We start from the raw sequence: 16,825 nt of genomic DNA on the forward strand, positions 1-16,825 counted from the left end.
CTGATCTTGCCCTGAACTGCCATTAAGCTAGCCCTGTTGTTAATACGACTACCTGTATTCTGGTCCCCAAACAATATAATTTGTAAGACAGACTCCTTGTATCCACCAATGTTTTACCAAGTGCTTATGACCCATATATTCTGGCCACAAGTTGATGGATATGTACACATAGCCCTGTGAGCTGTACAAGGTCTTGTTCTAGAACAATGTGAACAGAACATATGGGGATTCCATGCATTTTAAATGACATACGTTACAGTATATATAAAGTGAAAAGTAAATGTGTAGCTAACCACGTGCTCACCTGTTGGCATTGCATTTGCAGACCTCTGCTAGTTTTGCTGGCTCAGAATATTGTGCACTCTGCATCTCTGAGCAGCCTTGAAAGTTAGTTTATTCGTAGTTGGTCTCTAGCTAACGATAAAGGCCAAGTGTAAGCTAGCTCAGAGCTTCTTGCACATAGTCTTCTCTTTCCTGAGCTAATTAGAAGACTCATAATATAAAATATATTTTATTCAACATGTCTCTGAATAGCAGTAGTTGGGAAATATGAGTGAGAGAGTGCTTGCACTCATGTTTTGCTTGTGGTTTTCCCATAGGCATCTGGTTGGTCATCGTGGGAAAAAGGATGCAAGACTTGATAGGCCCTTGGCTTCATCCAGAAGTGCTCTTCTTATGTTAAACCACCTAGTGGTATCACATAGGCATAGTCAATATGACATTGTCTTACTGAAGTCTGCCTGATACTAGGTACTTGCAAGCTGTGCTGAGTATCTGACTGGGACTGAAACTGGTTCGCTAATGGGTGGATTAAGTTCTATTATTTGGGAGCCAGAGAAACAGAAGTTGGGGAGTTTCTTGTGTCCGAGAAGTAGGAATCTGATTCTGTCACCTGCTTTCCAATTTCTATACAGAATTAGGTATTGCTAGTGGTACATTCTTTGAAGCAAAGAAAATAATATTGTATCCCAAGTTCAGTTACCTAACACATTTCCTTTAAAGTTCAGACAAAACATTGGTTAAAATGTTTTCCCTGTCTATCTCAAAGGTGAGTACTAGATATAAAAATAAAACAGTCTAAGATATTCCATTACAATTGCAGATATTAAAACACAGTTATTAGACAATTTAAATGGTTTACCATTTGTCTCCAGAATCCAGCACAAACAGAAAGATTTTACAAAGCTTCCTAAATATATTATATATGAAGGATACAATTCTATGTTAAAATGTATGTCTTGATGAAAAACATTGTTCTGCTCTTACTCCTGTATTCATTTAACTCTATGTTTCGTTTCAGTGTGATTTGATTGTATTAAGAGGCTGCTAAGAGAATTCAACAATTCTGTCCCATGTTGTTGAAGTGAACGCTTGGGGATCTGAAATGCTTGGAGATCTGAAATGGAGAAGACTATGAATAGATGATACATAAAGATCAATGACTGGAAAGAAATAGCATCAAAGGTAAAATGGAATGGGGGTGGAAGTAAAATGCTACAGAAACAACAAGGATGAGAGAGAAAGGGAAAGGATCAAGAGGAAGGGATGAAAAGGAGCTTGGCAAGCAGAAAGAGATGATGAAAGCAGGTAAAAAGCCTCAGGTGAGGTATGCACATTTTCCCCTAAACGGTCAACAAGTCTGAAGCTCTGTAGCCTGAGTTGCATATTGCAGTTCCTTTTGTAGAATGGAGATCACATAATTTATCTTTTTTTGAAACAACTGTGGTACGTTGAAAGTTATACAAGAATCAAAGAAAAAATGCATGAAACACAGGTGCTATGAGACCAAAGGAAAGGGAAACTTTAACAGAGTGGTACAGTAGGTCTTAATTTATTTTAAAACTGTTCAAATTGGGGTTGTTAAGGCATTTGTACCTGCCATCTCAGCAGACATGTGATCAGTTTCCTGATCTACTGCTGAACAGTTGCAATATCCAGAGGTTTGATCTCCTGTTTACATGTTCCCATTTCTAATCCATTCTTAATGCAAATCATATATTCAGACAAGAAAATTGGGGGAAAGACTTATGCTCTGGCTTGGATTAAATTATGTGCTGACAGTGCTATTTTTCTAGAAAAAGAGATGCTGGAACTCACCATGAACACCTCCCTAGTTCTCTTAGAATGGCAATGGCGCCCACCCGAGAGGTGCCAGAACTGAGGTCCAGCAAGTTCTGGCTGGAAAAAAGCCCTTTGTGCTGAGAATATGTCTGAGGGCTATGATGTCCACCTCATATTCAGGGAGAGCATTGTGTGCTTCTGAGCTTTGTATTACAAAGTAAGGAATAAAGAACTAACAACATGTATGTAAACCAGCTCTGAGGGCTGCCATTGGAGCTGGCCATCTCAGTACTGGTTGCATTTGAAAAAGGGCAAAGCCATTTTAATCCTGGTAGTGGGGATCTCTAGCCGAGAACAGTTTCACCCCATCTCCCTTACTCTCACTCACCCACACAATCACTATCCTAGGAATTGCTGTAGTGGCAGCAGGGAGACTAGCAGTGGCTGCTGATGCCTTGGCAGCAGTTGTTCTCTTTCCTCCACTTACATGATGATTGAGACCAGGACTTTTTTTCAGCAAGAACTTGCTAGGGCTGAGTTCCGGCACCTCTCAGGGGGGCGCCATTGCCATTATAAGAGAACAAAGGGGTGTTCGTGGTGAGTTCCAGCACCTTTTTCTAGAAAAATAGCACTGATTGAGACTCACAATATGCCTTGGAAAAAAGTTGTAATTTAATGAACAGTGACACGCCTACTCTCCATTCTGAGCATATACATATGGTGATCATTATATCAATATTCCTTAATTCTTTGCAGATTTGAATTCCTTCAGTGTACAATTCTGGCTCATTAATTTACTAGGCCCTACCCCCCCCCCCAAAAAAAAAAACCATTCACAAAGCTACCCCTATTTCCCTCTTCCATCTGGTGTACAACAAAAGAGAAAATCAATTAAACATGTCTAAGAATGGGAATATAAATCTCTTAAATAGCAATTGTATTTCCCGTAATACAGATATATTTATCATTGAGAGTTTGCTTCCGGAGGCGGCGCAAAACAGCAATGGCGGTCCTGTTCGCGCTCTGAAAAGGGGCTCCGCAGGAAAGGGTCGTCCGCTGCGGCACAGCGGTGACCCATTAAGAAAAACCACGGGCAGAGTGAGCTCGTGGCCGTGGGACTCGGCGGGCGCCAGAAGCCCCCCCAGAAACGGGAAAGGAACCCCGTAAGGGGCTCCGGAACGTGAAAGGGGGAGCGGCGCTGTGAGTTCATCGCTCTTTCTGCGGGAAGCAAAGCCGCGCGGCTGCTGCTGATGAGCGCCGACCTTTCTTCTTGGAACATCAGATTTGCAACTACAACCCGTGAGTAAGGGGACTTGAAAATTATCGGGACTAAAGTACCTTAATTCGGCTGAAAACGGGAAACGTAACCAGGAAGTCCGTCTCCCGACCGTGCTAAAGAGATCAAAGTAAAGTTTTGACAAGCGGGAAGCGTTTAGAAAGAACTTTAAAAAAGATTGGACCATTGTGCTGATAATTGAACTTTTGGCAGGGAAATTAAAAGAGACAATTTCGGAGTATTTATGTTGGTCTTTTGATTGGATTCCCCCTCTTCCCTTGGGATTTATAAATAACTGAGGAAACCAAATCTGCGGACTGCCAGGGTAAAGAAGAACTGTCAAACTGCTGAAACTGTATATAACGTTGAAAGTGTTGCATGTAAACGTTACATCATAGAAGAAATAGGGAAACTGTTTCTTGCACCTTTTCTGAGACTTTGTATTAATTTGGGAAAAGCTCCATGCTAAAAGGAAACTAAAAGGCTCTTTAGATCTTTAGATTTTTCGGACTGCTGGGACCTCAAAGAAGGGAAAACCTCTTTCTTTCGGTTGAACTATATTGTACTCCCCCTAGAGGACTTTGGATTTATAATTGTCTGGGAACTACACTTTGTTTTGATCCTTTGCTGCTTTGTTGTTTATATTTTGGAACTGCCTTTCTCATGGGAATATACACAGTCTGACCTTGACATACAGACGGGATTGGAATGAGTGACACAGGGAAAACAAGATTGGCTAAAATAAAGGCAAAACAATTGGTACAAACAACCTTGACTTCTCAACCACGCAGATCATCTGTCCCAGCTGTTTTAGAAATACGAAAAGGGGCAGTTGAGCAGACATCTACAGGGGATATGGCTTCAGGAGGATCTGAAAAAGTTTTAAATCAGATCTTGGAACAACTGGCAATTTTAAACAAAAAGGCGGATGAACATTTGACTAAAATTGATCAAGCCACATCCTCTATAAATAAATTGACTGACCAGGTGGCCCAACATACACAAGCAATTGGGAATCTTCAGGAAGTAACGGCAGAGAATCGCAAACTGGCTGAGGAAGCCAAGCAAAAAGCAGAGGAAGCCAACTTGTAGGCCGAGGCAATAAAGGTGGAGGTGAAGCCGTTGCATAAACAGATTAGTGAGCAGCAGGCTTACTTGTCGATGACTGAACTGAGAAACCGGGAAAGTAATCTTAGACTTAGAGCTATTCCAGAACTTGAACAGGAAGATTTGATTGGTTATTTGACATTAGAGTTTTCAAAGTTTTGGGGTATTGAAGAGGACAAGGATTTTAAAATTGTAACTCATTTCAGATTGGGAAGAGTGACGAGGAAGGACAGACCCAGAGACTGTTTGATCATTTTAAGATCTAAGCAAGAGAGAGATAAAATATTAGGCCTTCAATTTGGAAAATCGCTTGACATTCAGGGCAGCAGAGCAGAAATTTACAGAGACATACCGAAACAGCTTTTGGATCTCAGAGCTACGTATACAGAACTTGCAAAATTATTGAGAGGTAATTCAATTCCTTATAGGTGGGAGTTCCCTCAAGGGATATCTTTTAACTTCAAAGGAAAGAAAGTTAAAATCAAAACAGCAGAAGACCAACAAAAGTTTTTAAACGACCACGAAGAGGATCTACAGAAAGGAACAATAGGAGCCTGGCCACCACCACCACCTGCACCTACACTGGTACCTACACCCTCGGGACCAGAGGACCAAAAGAAAGGGACGCCACTACAGGACCAATAGACTGATCCAGGATGTCTCTGCAGCTTCTTAGTTGGAATATAAATGGTGGAAATTCCCCAGAGAAAAGAAGAAGAATCTTTCATATATTGAAAAAAGAACAATTGGACATTATTTGTTTGCAGGAAACACATGTGACTAGGCTCCATAGAAAAGTGTTAATTAATAAAAGACTAGGCCAAGAATTTATTTCATCGGATAAAGTCAAGAAAAGAGGAGTGGTGATTTATGCAAAGGAGAGCCTGTCACCAAAACTTTTATTTAAAGATGAGCAAGGAAGAATTTTGGCTATTGAAATACAGGCCCAAGGAGAAAAATTTTTGTTATTAGGAATTTATGCACCGAACGAGGGAAAATCAGAATTTTATAGGAAACTGCATGAGACAATTCTGGACTATCTGGACTATACCAACATCATTATGATGGGAGATATGAACGGAGTGGTCTCCACAAATATGGATAAGTCGCAAGACCAAAATTTAACAAAAGATGGTAGACTACCCAAAACTTTTTTTGAACTAACTGACAATATGGACTTGATCGATACATGGAGGACAAAGAACCCCTTAGGTAGAGAAGGAACTTTCTTTTCTGAGGCTCATTTGTCATGGACAAGAATAGACCAAATATGGATGTCTAGAAGGCTGGCACCTATGATCAGAAAAGTGGAAATCTGCCCAAAAACCTGCTCCGACCATAACGCTATGAAAATGGAACTAAGACTTACTCCAATCGGCTCCTTTAGATGGAAAATGAATGACACCCTATTAAGAGATCAGGAGATTGTGAAGAAGGCCCAAAAAACTTTGAAAGATTATTTTGAAATAAATCTGAATACCACGGTGGAAAGGAGAACAATCTGGGACGCAAGCAAAGCAGTTATGAGAGGGTTTCTGATACAACAGAACACGATAAAGAAAAGATTTTGGAATGGGAAAAAAGATAAGATTTTAGAGAAGTTAAGAGATGGAGAGAAAAAGTTGAGATCCAAACCAAAATCGAAGGAGATCTTGAGAGAAATTAAATTTTACCAAGCACAGTATGCGAAATTGATAAACCAAGAGGTCGAGTGGAAAATTAAACAAATGAAACAAAGATCATTTGAATCAGCTAACAAGTGTGGGAAATTATTAGCATGGCAGTTGAAAAAGAGACAAAAATTGAATACAGTTACTAACTTAGAGATTGAAGGGAAAGATATCCAGAAACCCGAAGAAATTAGGAAGTGCTTCCAGAGATATTTCAAAAAGCTTTACACTCAAGGGCCACAAGAAGAGACTGAGATAGAACAATTTTTGAAAACAAATGGATTACCAAAACTCGCTCAGGAAAAGAGAACAATCCTGAATCATAAAATAACACAACAAGAAATAGAGGGTGCCATTCAGAATATGCAATTAGGCAAATCTCCAGGTCCAGATGGACTTACCTCCAAGTATTATAAGATATTGAAAGACTTTTTGACACAACCATTAATGGAGGTATGCAATCAGATTTTGGAGGGGAAGAAGGCACCGGAATCGTGGAAAGAAGCTTTCATCACATTGATTCCTAAAGTGGAAACTGAAAAGACTCAACTTAAGAACTACCGTCCCATCTCACTCCTAAATGTGGATTACAAAATCTTTGCAGACATTTTGGCAAGTAGATTTAAAAAAGTATTAAACGAAGTAATTCACAAGGATCAGGCAGGCTTTCTCCCAGGAAGACATTTGTCTGACAACACTAGGAATATTATTGACATTTTGGAACTTTTGCAAACCAACATCAATACAAAATCAGTGTTAATTTTTGTTGATGCAGAGAAGGCCTTTGATAACATTTCTTGGAGGTTTATGAAGAAAAATTTGGAAGGGATGGGAGTGGGACGGGGGGTTGAAAATGGAATAGAGGCAATTTATTCAGAGCAGAAAGCTAAATTGATAGTAAACAATGTGGTGACAGAAGAGTTTAAAATTGAAAAAGGAACACGACAAGGTTGCCCCCTATCCCCTCTATTATTTATTTCTGTTCTGGAGGTGCTTTTGAACATGATTAGGGAAGACCGGTTGGTACAAGGATTACAGGTCGGAGTGAAACAATTTAAATTGAAAGCTTTTGCAGATGATTTGGTTTTAACACTACAAGAGCCAGAATCTAGTACGAAGAGAGTGTTAGAATTAATTTATGAATTTGGTCGGGTAGCGGGGTTTAAATTGAATAAGCAAAAAACCAAGGTTTTAGAGAAAAATTTGACACCTTTGGAAATAGATGGGTTTCAGAAAGAGACAGAATTAAATGTTGTTAAAAAGGTAAAATACCTAGGGGTAAACCTGTCTGCTAAAAATTTGAATCTATTTAAAGATAATTATGAAAAATGCTGGTCAGAAATTAAGAAAGATTTAGAGATCTGGTCAAGATTGAAACTCTCCTTGTTGGGTCGAATTGCAGCTATAAAGATGAATGTATTGCCGAAGATGTTATTTTTGTTTCAGACCCTACAGATCGTGGACAGAGTGGAGTGTTTTGGGAAGTGGCAGAAAGATATTTCTAGGTTTGTCTGGCAGGGCAAAAAGCCCTGAATAAAATTTAAAATATTAACGGATGCAAAAGAGAGGGGGGGGTTTGCCCTGCCAGATTTAAGGTTATATTATGAAGCTGCGGCTTTCTGCTGGATGAAAGATTGGTTACTCCTTGAGAACACTGATGTCCTAGATCTGGAAGGGTACAATAACGCTTTTGGATGGCATGCATACTTGTGGTACGACAAGGTAAAGGTTCATAAAATGTTTAAAAACCATATTGTCAGGAAAGCCATATTTATGGTCTGGACAAAATACAAAGACTTATTAGAAGGTAAGACCCCGAGGTGGTTATCACCAGCGGAGGCCAAGGTTCGAAAAAAACCCAATATGGAGGCCGGATGGCCGAAATACTGGGAAATAATAGAAAAAATTGGAGACAATTGGAGGCTGCAGAGCTTTGAAAAATTAAAGAATAGGGTGCAAGACTGGTTTCATTATGCTCAAATTCAAGAGGTTTTTAAGTCGGACAAAAAAATAGGATTCCAGGTGGAAAAATCGAAATTAGAGACAGAATTGTTAGAACCTAAGACCAAGGTACTTTCGAGAATGTATAACTTGCTGCTTAAATGGAACACCCAGGATGAGATAGTCAAATCAGCCATGATAAAATGGGCTCAGGATATTGGGTACAACATTATGTTAGAAGACTGGGAAAGGTTATGGACCACTGGAATGAAATTCACGGCATGTAATGCCTTGAAGGGAAATATTATGAAAATGATATATAGGTGGTACATGACCCCAGTCAAACTTGCAAAAATATATCATCGGTCTGATAATAAATGTTGGAAATGTAAGGAGGCTGAAGGGACATTCTTTCACCTTTGGTGGACTTGTCCAAAAGTGAAGGCCTTCTGGGAAATGATCTATAATGAGTTAAAAAAGGTGTTTAGGTACACCTTTCCTAAGAAACCAGAGGCCTTCCTCCTGGGCATTGTGGACCAAAAGGTGTTAAAGAAGGATAGAACTCTTTTTATGTATGCAACCACAGCAGCAAGAATACTCATTGCAAAATATTGGAAGATACAAGACCTTCCCACTCTGGAAGAGTGGCAGACGCAGTTGATGGACTATATGGAACTGGCCGAAATGACGGGCAGAATCTGAGATTTGGGAGAAGAAACAATGGAAGAGGACTGGAAAAAATTTAAGGACTATTTACAAAAACATTATAAGTTGTATGAATGTTAAGAATCTGCACGATTTGGAAACTCTAACTCCTGCAACTAGATTGGGAAAATAGAAGATTAAGTTATAAGTAAGAAAAAGTTGAAATTTAAAGTTAATTTATGTATTACTTTAAGGTATAAATAATTGACAAAAAGTACTTTAAATTTAGAAGTAAAATATTTTGAAAGATATAAATAAGATACGAAACAAGGTAATAATTTGCTGATATGTTTATTGTAAAGAATGCAGGGTGAGGGAGATGTGGGGAAGTCCAGTTAGCAACGTAAAAATGCATTTTGAAAGTTGGACTGTTTTTCCTTTTCCTCTTTTTTTTTTTTTTTGTAAATTGAAAATGTAATAAAAAATTTTATATAAAAAAATACAGATATATTTATCATTAAATAGATGGGTCATATAGTCACGGAAAAATAAGCTTTTATTCTGCTTCTGCATTGATTTTTTTAGAAACCCTACCTCTAACCCACTGGCTTCCATTTATGTAAGAAAACAGCATTTGCCATCAAAGCCTTTCCTTGATATGAAACCACAGAGAAATAACCCATTAAGCTGAGTGACTCTCAGTCAAATACCACTCTGTCGTGTGCAGTTTGTGCACAAAACATGGTTTCGTATAGTCGTGATTTGATAATAGGTTTGTACATTGTGTGATATTTTATAACCATTATCCTCTCTAATAGGTCAGATGCACTTTGCTGAAAATGTCTTGGTAGTGAGTGGAATTTAAAAAGCTGAAACCGATTCCAGATCTTGTTCGTTTTGGAGAGACCCCTGGGAAGATGCCCTCCTGCTGTAAAACTCCCAGATGCAGAGGGATAAGGCACAGTGTGAAAAGCAGCATACCATCAAGCAGCTATAGGTTAATAGAGAGCTCATGCTATCTTCAATCCATGGTTCCTTTGGTTAAAAGGATCTCAGCTAGCAAGGCAGTGGGAAGCTTCTTCGCAAGTCAAAACTAAGACAGATCTATTGATCTGTTTAATTGGGAGGGGGGGCGGAAATATTTTTTTAAAAATCATAAACTAATGTGGAAATGTGGCTAAAGATTTGACAGAAACTTAAACCAACAGATTCATGCATCCCCTATTGCATGATAATTTGTGACCAAGTTGTCTCTGCCCTGGAAGAGCCACAGTTGGTTCATCCTCCTCAGCTGGCAAAAAAATCCTTCATGCCCTTGGGCATCAAGATATGGAGCCTCCTCCTAACGCCTCCTCCAACTGTAAAGTTGTCCAGTGAAAAACCCTCTCCAGAATGCTGTCTCCCACATCAGACAAACCACCAGCACCTCCATTTTAGGTAGATTATGCTTCAGTTTATTAGACCTCCTACAGCCCTGGTTTAGAGGGAGGAATGGTCTGATTCAAAGTTGGGGCATAATTATATGTTAGGTGCAAATACATGTTGAGCATTACCATTACTTTTGAAATGAAAAATCTGCTTTGAGATGAGAAATGTGGCATGTAACTCTTTCCCTACTCAGTCTTTCTTCATTCAAAATTGTACCATTCCGACCAACTTTTTCCTCCCAGGGTTCCAAAACCCCCCACATATTTTCAGGTATTTAGACAGATTTGCCCAAACTGACACAGAAAAGTCATTTATTATTTGGTAAAAATTATCTTAAACCTCTTCTGCATCAATAACTGTCTGTCATGCCATCACTCAACACTGAGTGGGTTCCATAGTGTCAGTCATCCAATTACTAAATTAATTGTCTGTATGAATAAATTGATGCTTTCCATTCTGATAACATAAACTTGTTCATCTATATTCAAATGTAAGAATAATGTGATTTCCCTGTATGTATCTCAGTTACCAAATCAAGAAAAAGCCGAATTCGCTTCTGCCTAACTGGCCCAGATAGAACCTTTGCTGAAGTGGCAATAGCAGCATTTGGCTTTGGCTTTGGAACCATTTGCACTTAGCTGCATCTGCTCTGGAATACCATGAGAGCTTGTCAGTCCTATTTAAAGCCTGCTTTTTAGCAAACAGTGGTCTATAATGAGCTGTGTGCCCAGGGCATCCCAATTTATTTCCGTGGAGTTTTGCCAGTGCAACAGAGAGCAAGAACTTGTTCCAGATTTATTAAATATAAGCTGAATAAAAACAAATGAGCCATCAATATACACAAAGTATGCTCTGGTGCTCTTAGATCACTTCAGGGAAACTTCAACTGTGCATTCTGGCCCCAGGTGACCTTTCGCTGTTGGGGTGGTACAGGCAGAGACTTGCCTTGCATAAACTAAAGGAGTATATTACTTTGGGCACGTGGGGAAAGAACCACAGAACACACCAATTTGACGGTCCAATATTGCACAAGTGCTAGACAAAGGGACTGTTCCAGTTGTCCTGAGATGCAAGGGACCAGAGGTGGCTCCACCTTCTCCACCCTGTTCCCATCTTTCCTCCCAGATCCTTGTGTAGGTGTGGTTGTTTAGGTAACACAAGGGCTTCTCTAGAGAGTTGTGGCAATGGCAGCAAGAGCTGTGCAGGACCAGTCCAGGAGATTTTGCTGCTTGTGGCAAACAATATCCTCAGTGCTGTACCCTCTGCTGTGGGCACACCCCACCCTCACCTTTGCCATGGAGACGGAGGTGGGGGCATGGCTAGGGTGCACTCATCACAGCAGAGATAGTGGCAGGTGGTGGCAAGAAGGGCACTCCTCAGGCCCTTTTCACGGGTGGGTCCACATCATGGGTGGTAGCCAGGGGCGCTGACCTGGGCCCCAGATTATGGGTGCCCAGCAGTGCTTACAACATAACATGACGTTATGACATCATGTGCATGCGATGGCAGTGCCTAGGAGCCCCAGAAATCATGTCCAAAGGCCTCTGATGCGACTTTTGGGGCCTCCCAGAGCACTGGAAGTCGCACTAGAGGCCTCATGGTGTGGGTGCTGAGCACCCACCCAAAAAATTGTAGGTACCCTGGAACCCAGGGGCCCTTATAGTTGGTGCCAATGGTGGCAGCTCACAGACCAAGGAAGTCAAGATGGCCATAAGACCTGTATGTAGAAGTAGAATTCTTGGTCAGGCTGTGAGTAACATAGATGCAGCAAAGCTGAATTGGTAGGATAGAACTTGAGAAAAGGATAGAACTTGGAAAAGGGAGTTTTGGTTTTTATGGAAGGAAAGGGTTTTAGGAGGGATTCAGATCACAAGTAGCTTGATTGGCCTGAGAGATGGGAAAGGAGACAGGCCAGATACTGACAAAAAGAAGAAAACAGAAGCAAGGCATTTAAAATCAAGCTTGATTATATATGGAGAGTGCAACAAGATCTTCCCATCCAAATTGGTAGCAACTATTGTTTACTGATTCTAAATTGAGCAAGATGGTACTTCCTTTGTGCCAAGAATTATATAGAGATTTCTCTGCCAAAAGGTCCTCAAGTAACAGCTCTTGCATTTTCACAAACAAGGAACAAACCCTGATTACTAGATGAAAAGAGACTAATGAAAAAGGAATATAGGGAGAGGAAGGCATAAACTTAACTTCTGCTATGCAAGCAACAAATAGTAGTGAGAGTAATTAAGAACTGAGTCCACTGGCTACATGTGATAAATTATAGAGCAGTGGCGATTTGCTTTAAATGCGTTCCCTTAAGGGCTGTGTGAATCTATTAGTCAAGAGAGCTCATGCTAAATTGAGGTGAAATTCACCCAAGAATGTGAGATACAAAACTGGAATGGTTTGTGGAATGCTTATTTGGGGTTTTTCAATTGCTTTTCTATTTTTAGATTAATTTTCTTGGAGTAATTGCTCCATCTATTTCCGTTGTTTATGTTAGCTATCTGGTGATAGTCTAAAACCCCTCAATTTTACTTTGCCATCATTTGGCCTTTAGAAATAAATTGTTACCATCTAAACAAAGTTGTTCTGGTGCCCTCTGCATCTCCACTCTGCTGGCATTGTATGAAATGAGATTGAAAATCAGATGGGCTATTTGACCGATGGTTCCTTCCACCTGTAATTGAAACTTGACATCCTCTGAAACTGAGTCAGCAATGATGCACAAGATAGTCCAATTAAAGTCGTGTCCAGTTGCCAGAATTGTCTGTTTATTGAGCAGTTAGAAAGCACTCATAACTCACTAGAACCATTTCTCTGTCTTTTATCTTTGAATGACAGCTTGCTAAATAAGAGCATCACAGGCTGCTTTTATCATTTGCGCTGCAAATGAAGTTTCCAGCTCTGCAGCATCTTTTCACAGCTCTTTGCTTGCAGTTCAAAAGCAATGGCAATGATTGTTTTCTAGCTGGAATTAAGGTATTACCTCTTATTTCTAACTCAAATAAATGCCTCCATCATGAAAATATCTGATACTCAACAAAATAATAAAGGAATCCTAAGCAAAGTTTCTATAGCATGAATTAATTTTAAAGTTAAACCCCTTTGCACAGTGTTAATTAAAAAATCATATCTATATCTTGGACTAGATCCAATGTTCATCATAGGACCTACTCTGAGTATATGACTTTATATTATATATTTTATTTTACATAATATATTATAAAATATATACAATGGTACCTCGGGTTACATACCCTTCAGGTTACATACGCTTCAGGTTAAAGACTCCGCTAACCCAGAAATATTACCTCAGGTTAAGAACTTTGCTTCAGGATGAGAACAGAAATTGTGCTCCGGCGGCGCGGCAGCAGCAGGAGGCCCCATTAGCTAAAGTGGTGCTTCAGTTTAAGAACAATTTCAGGTTAAGAACGGAACTCTGGAACGAATTAAGTACTTAATCTAAAGCAGGGGTGTTTACATTGTTTTCTTACCATGCTTTTGCTTTGTTAGTGTTTCTTAAACATTACGCCCATGTTCTTCCAGGATTTATTAAATCCCAGGAATCCAGTTTCCCGATGCCTAGAGATGTAATGTCGTTGGCTGGCAATTTTAAATATTTTTCCAGTCTGCAGTTTATGTACTCGGACTCTAGGTTTTTAAATATTAACGTCTTGTTGTTGTTTTAATTTCACTGTGTTATTCTCTAATTAATATTTATTAATTTACTTATTATTTTTCACACTGCAATAGGAGGCAAGTGTAAGAGCATTCAGGGATCCTCCGAAATCTAAAGCGGTGGCTCTGCTAGCTGAAATATACAAAGAGGGGGTTACAGCTAGAACAAATGAAGCATTGCAATCATTTGAGGGTGCAACCCTAAGGGACATTGTCCCAGGGAGCATAGGATACAATTGGCTTCCTCTCTCCATTGGTGGAAAGGGAGGTCTGCCCTCATATGCTGCCTCAGAATGACACCAGAAATTTCCACTGCCATAGATACTGCAATGGCAATAAGACCCCAAAGGAGCTCTTCCAATGTTGTGTAATGGTTGGGTTGGTTGATGCTTCGGATCTACTTGGACCCAAGGGCCTCTTGTTTCCTGGACATGCCCCAGGAATGGGAGGAGAGTATTACCATTACGCTGAAACTAGAGCTCTCATTTTCCATCCTATTGGAACCAGTGTGTGTGTGTGTGTGTGTGTGTGTGTGAGCAATTGGCAAAGAAAACAATCAATGTAGGAAAATGTCCCTCACTTTCTGACTGTTTATCCATATGGACAACCCAATTTCGATGACTTTGTTACCTATATAATCAGCATCATCTACCATCACCAATGAATAGGGAGACAATCCTAAGGAGTGCCCCAAAGCTCTGATTCACACTGTTAGGATCAAGCAGATAATTTGGTAATACAGCCTCCCTCCCTCCCTCCTTCCTTCTCTCCCTCCCTCAAATTCAGTTTGTAGAGTCACAAGATCAGTGGTGGCTGGTGCATTAGAGTGAAAGGGACACTGCCCAATCTCAGTCTACCCTGAGCCAGACCCCAGCTACTTCCTTTCTTTCTTAAAGCCTTTCTAGTGGGTGACCCTGTCTGTCAGTTTCCTCCTCCCAGGGGTGCTGACTTGAATAAAATATTGGCGGGGGGGGGGCAGGTAAGCCCTGCCCTGCATAATCAATCACATGACAAGGCATGCACACACCATTTGTATGGCAATGTCCATCAACCTGAGGGTGCCCGGCCCCCTCAAATATTTTATCGGGGGCCCCAATGAGTTGGCTCCTGTGCCTCTTCCTCAGTCTTAGTGGTGCTCCTTGTGGAACTCAGCAGGGAAGAGGATTGGGGCAAAAAAAGAATTGGTAGGCTCTGTTTGTCACTGACTCTGGCTCTTACTTGCCCTTGCTCTATACCTTCCACCCTACCAGTCCCTAAGGACTCCAGTCACTACTGGACCAGATACAAAAAGGGACAATTTGGGCAGATGTAGCTTGTCACACAGAGGTTCAAAAGGGTGAATACACCAGTAGACCCTGCTTCTTGTCCTTCATTGGATCTGGTTGCCCCAGGTTTGGTAACTCTCTTTCAAAGATGCCATTCTATCTATCACTAGCATCCAGTATTAGGGTCAGAGCTAGTCAGAGAAGCTCATCAGAAATTGCTCATCCCATGATTTAGACCATGAGGCTGAATCATCTTTGACTTACTTCTCCTCCTGAGTAGCCCCTTCATCCTCAGGAAACCCCATGCCATAATGCCCCCCAAACACTTCTATGCCAATTTTGGACCTCCTAGTGTTGTTATTCACATTTAGTGCTCATCGAGTTTACTGAGTGCTTTAGGGCACAATCTACCCGGAATGGTACTGGAACAAGCTTTGAAGCAATAAGCAGGACTAAGGCTGTTTGCAAATTAATTTCATACGTTTTAACCAGGAGAAGCTCCATGTATGTATTTTCCCCATAGGTAGTATATTCTATCATAAATATTGGAATTAGTTAGTTATAAAGGGTTATAGTGTGGTCAGGTTTTTGAATTGTGTTAGTGGGTTTCCTGAAATGCTACAAATTCAGCTAATTTTAAAGTGGCATTCGTAATACATAAAACATAATTACTTAAAACCTATAAATAATTTCTTGCACATTCTTTTTAACTTTGGTTTGTTTTTATCCACACTTCATTGAGTTTTAAATAAACAAACAGGAGTGCTAAATAAACAGGCATTTATTTTTAAGCTTTATGATTTTTTGTCATAATTTAATGAAGTGCTTATAAGGTGGCTGTGCCTGCTAACCTTTGGGTGGATGTTTGCTAGGATCAGTAGTTAGTACGCTGATTATATTTTCATGAGACTGCTTTAGAGTTTTGGTTGTTTGATTTCTCTTCATGGAACTAAGAGTTACATTGCCATTGGAAGTGGTAATTTGACAGCTGAAAACAAAGGACCCAACATGGAGTGCATTTCTTAATTGTCTAGTGAAATAATATATATATGTATACACATACATATACATATATGAATGAAATAAGAGTGCAGTCCTAAACCTCTGTGTGGCATTTGCCCATCCTTTGGGGATACATTTGTATTGGGGAGAGAAAGGGTTAATAGGTTGTCCAATAAGAAAGCCCTGAGGCAGAGCCTACCTGATTTTAAGGCTCAGCCCAGAGGTTTTGACAGTTCGGTTGGTTCTTTTGCGGGGAATGGGGGAAGATAGAGGAGTCAGAGTGAGTTAGAGACAGGGTCAAGACTAGAGGGAATAGACTGACAGCGTTTCGAATATATTTTAAAACTTGTTTGTGTTTGAAATAAACTTTAATCTTCATTGTTTACTCTACCTGACTGAGACTCAATACTTCTGGGTTTTCCCCCCACAAAATTGGTGGCAGCGGAAGAATAAAGTAGTGGTGTACAGGTCACTAGTCCGTGAAACAACCGGGGGCTCTGTATGAATGCCACACTCTGTCCCCAATGGTTTGGGCTACCAAGACAAGGGTTGGGTGTAGGAGGGCACACAGTGTTTTCTCTGTGGGTCTCTGTCAATGGAAAGAAGAACTGCTTGAGGGAAAGGGCTGCAGCAAGCCCTGAAATGGAATTTCAGGAACATTAAATCCCAAAGATTCCCCCAAGAGGCTCCTCAGCCAAGTGATCTTAGAGCTGGCATGGCAAAATCAGAGCAACATCGCCTCACCTTGTACC

At 40.3% G+C, this 16,825-nt stretch overlaps 1 long non-coding RNA gene across 2 annotated transcripts; it reads left to right on the top strand.

Annotated features, from left to right (window-relative positions):
• The first annotated feature begins 756 nt into the window (after positions 1 to 756).
• Positions 757 to 16,235, top strand: LOC307220186. 2 transcript variants are annotated; one of them, XR_013840760.1, is made up of 4 exons: positions 757 to 1,464; positions 9,519 to 11,265; positions 12,970 to 13,107; positions 13,882 to 16,235. It is a non-coding gene; the product is annotated as an uncharacterized lncRNA (long non-coding RNA). The 2 variants fall into 2 exon arrangements; XR_013840761.1 differs by lacking the exon at positions 757 to 1,464 and having other exon boundaries at positions 9,220 to 11,261.
• The last annotated feature ends 590 nt before the right edge of the window (positions 16,236 to 16,825 follow it).

This window comes from Podarcis cretensis (assembly GCF_951804945.1).
Source record: "Podarcis cretensis genome assembly, chromosome: 7".
Lineage (NCBI taxonomy): Eukaryota > Metazoa > Chordata > Lepidosauria > Squamata > Lacertidae > Podarcis > Podarcis cretensis.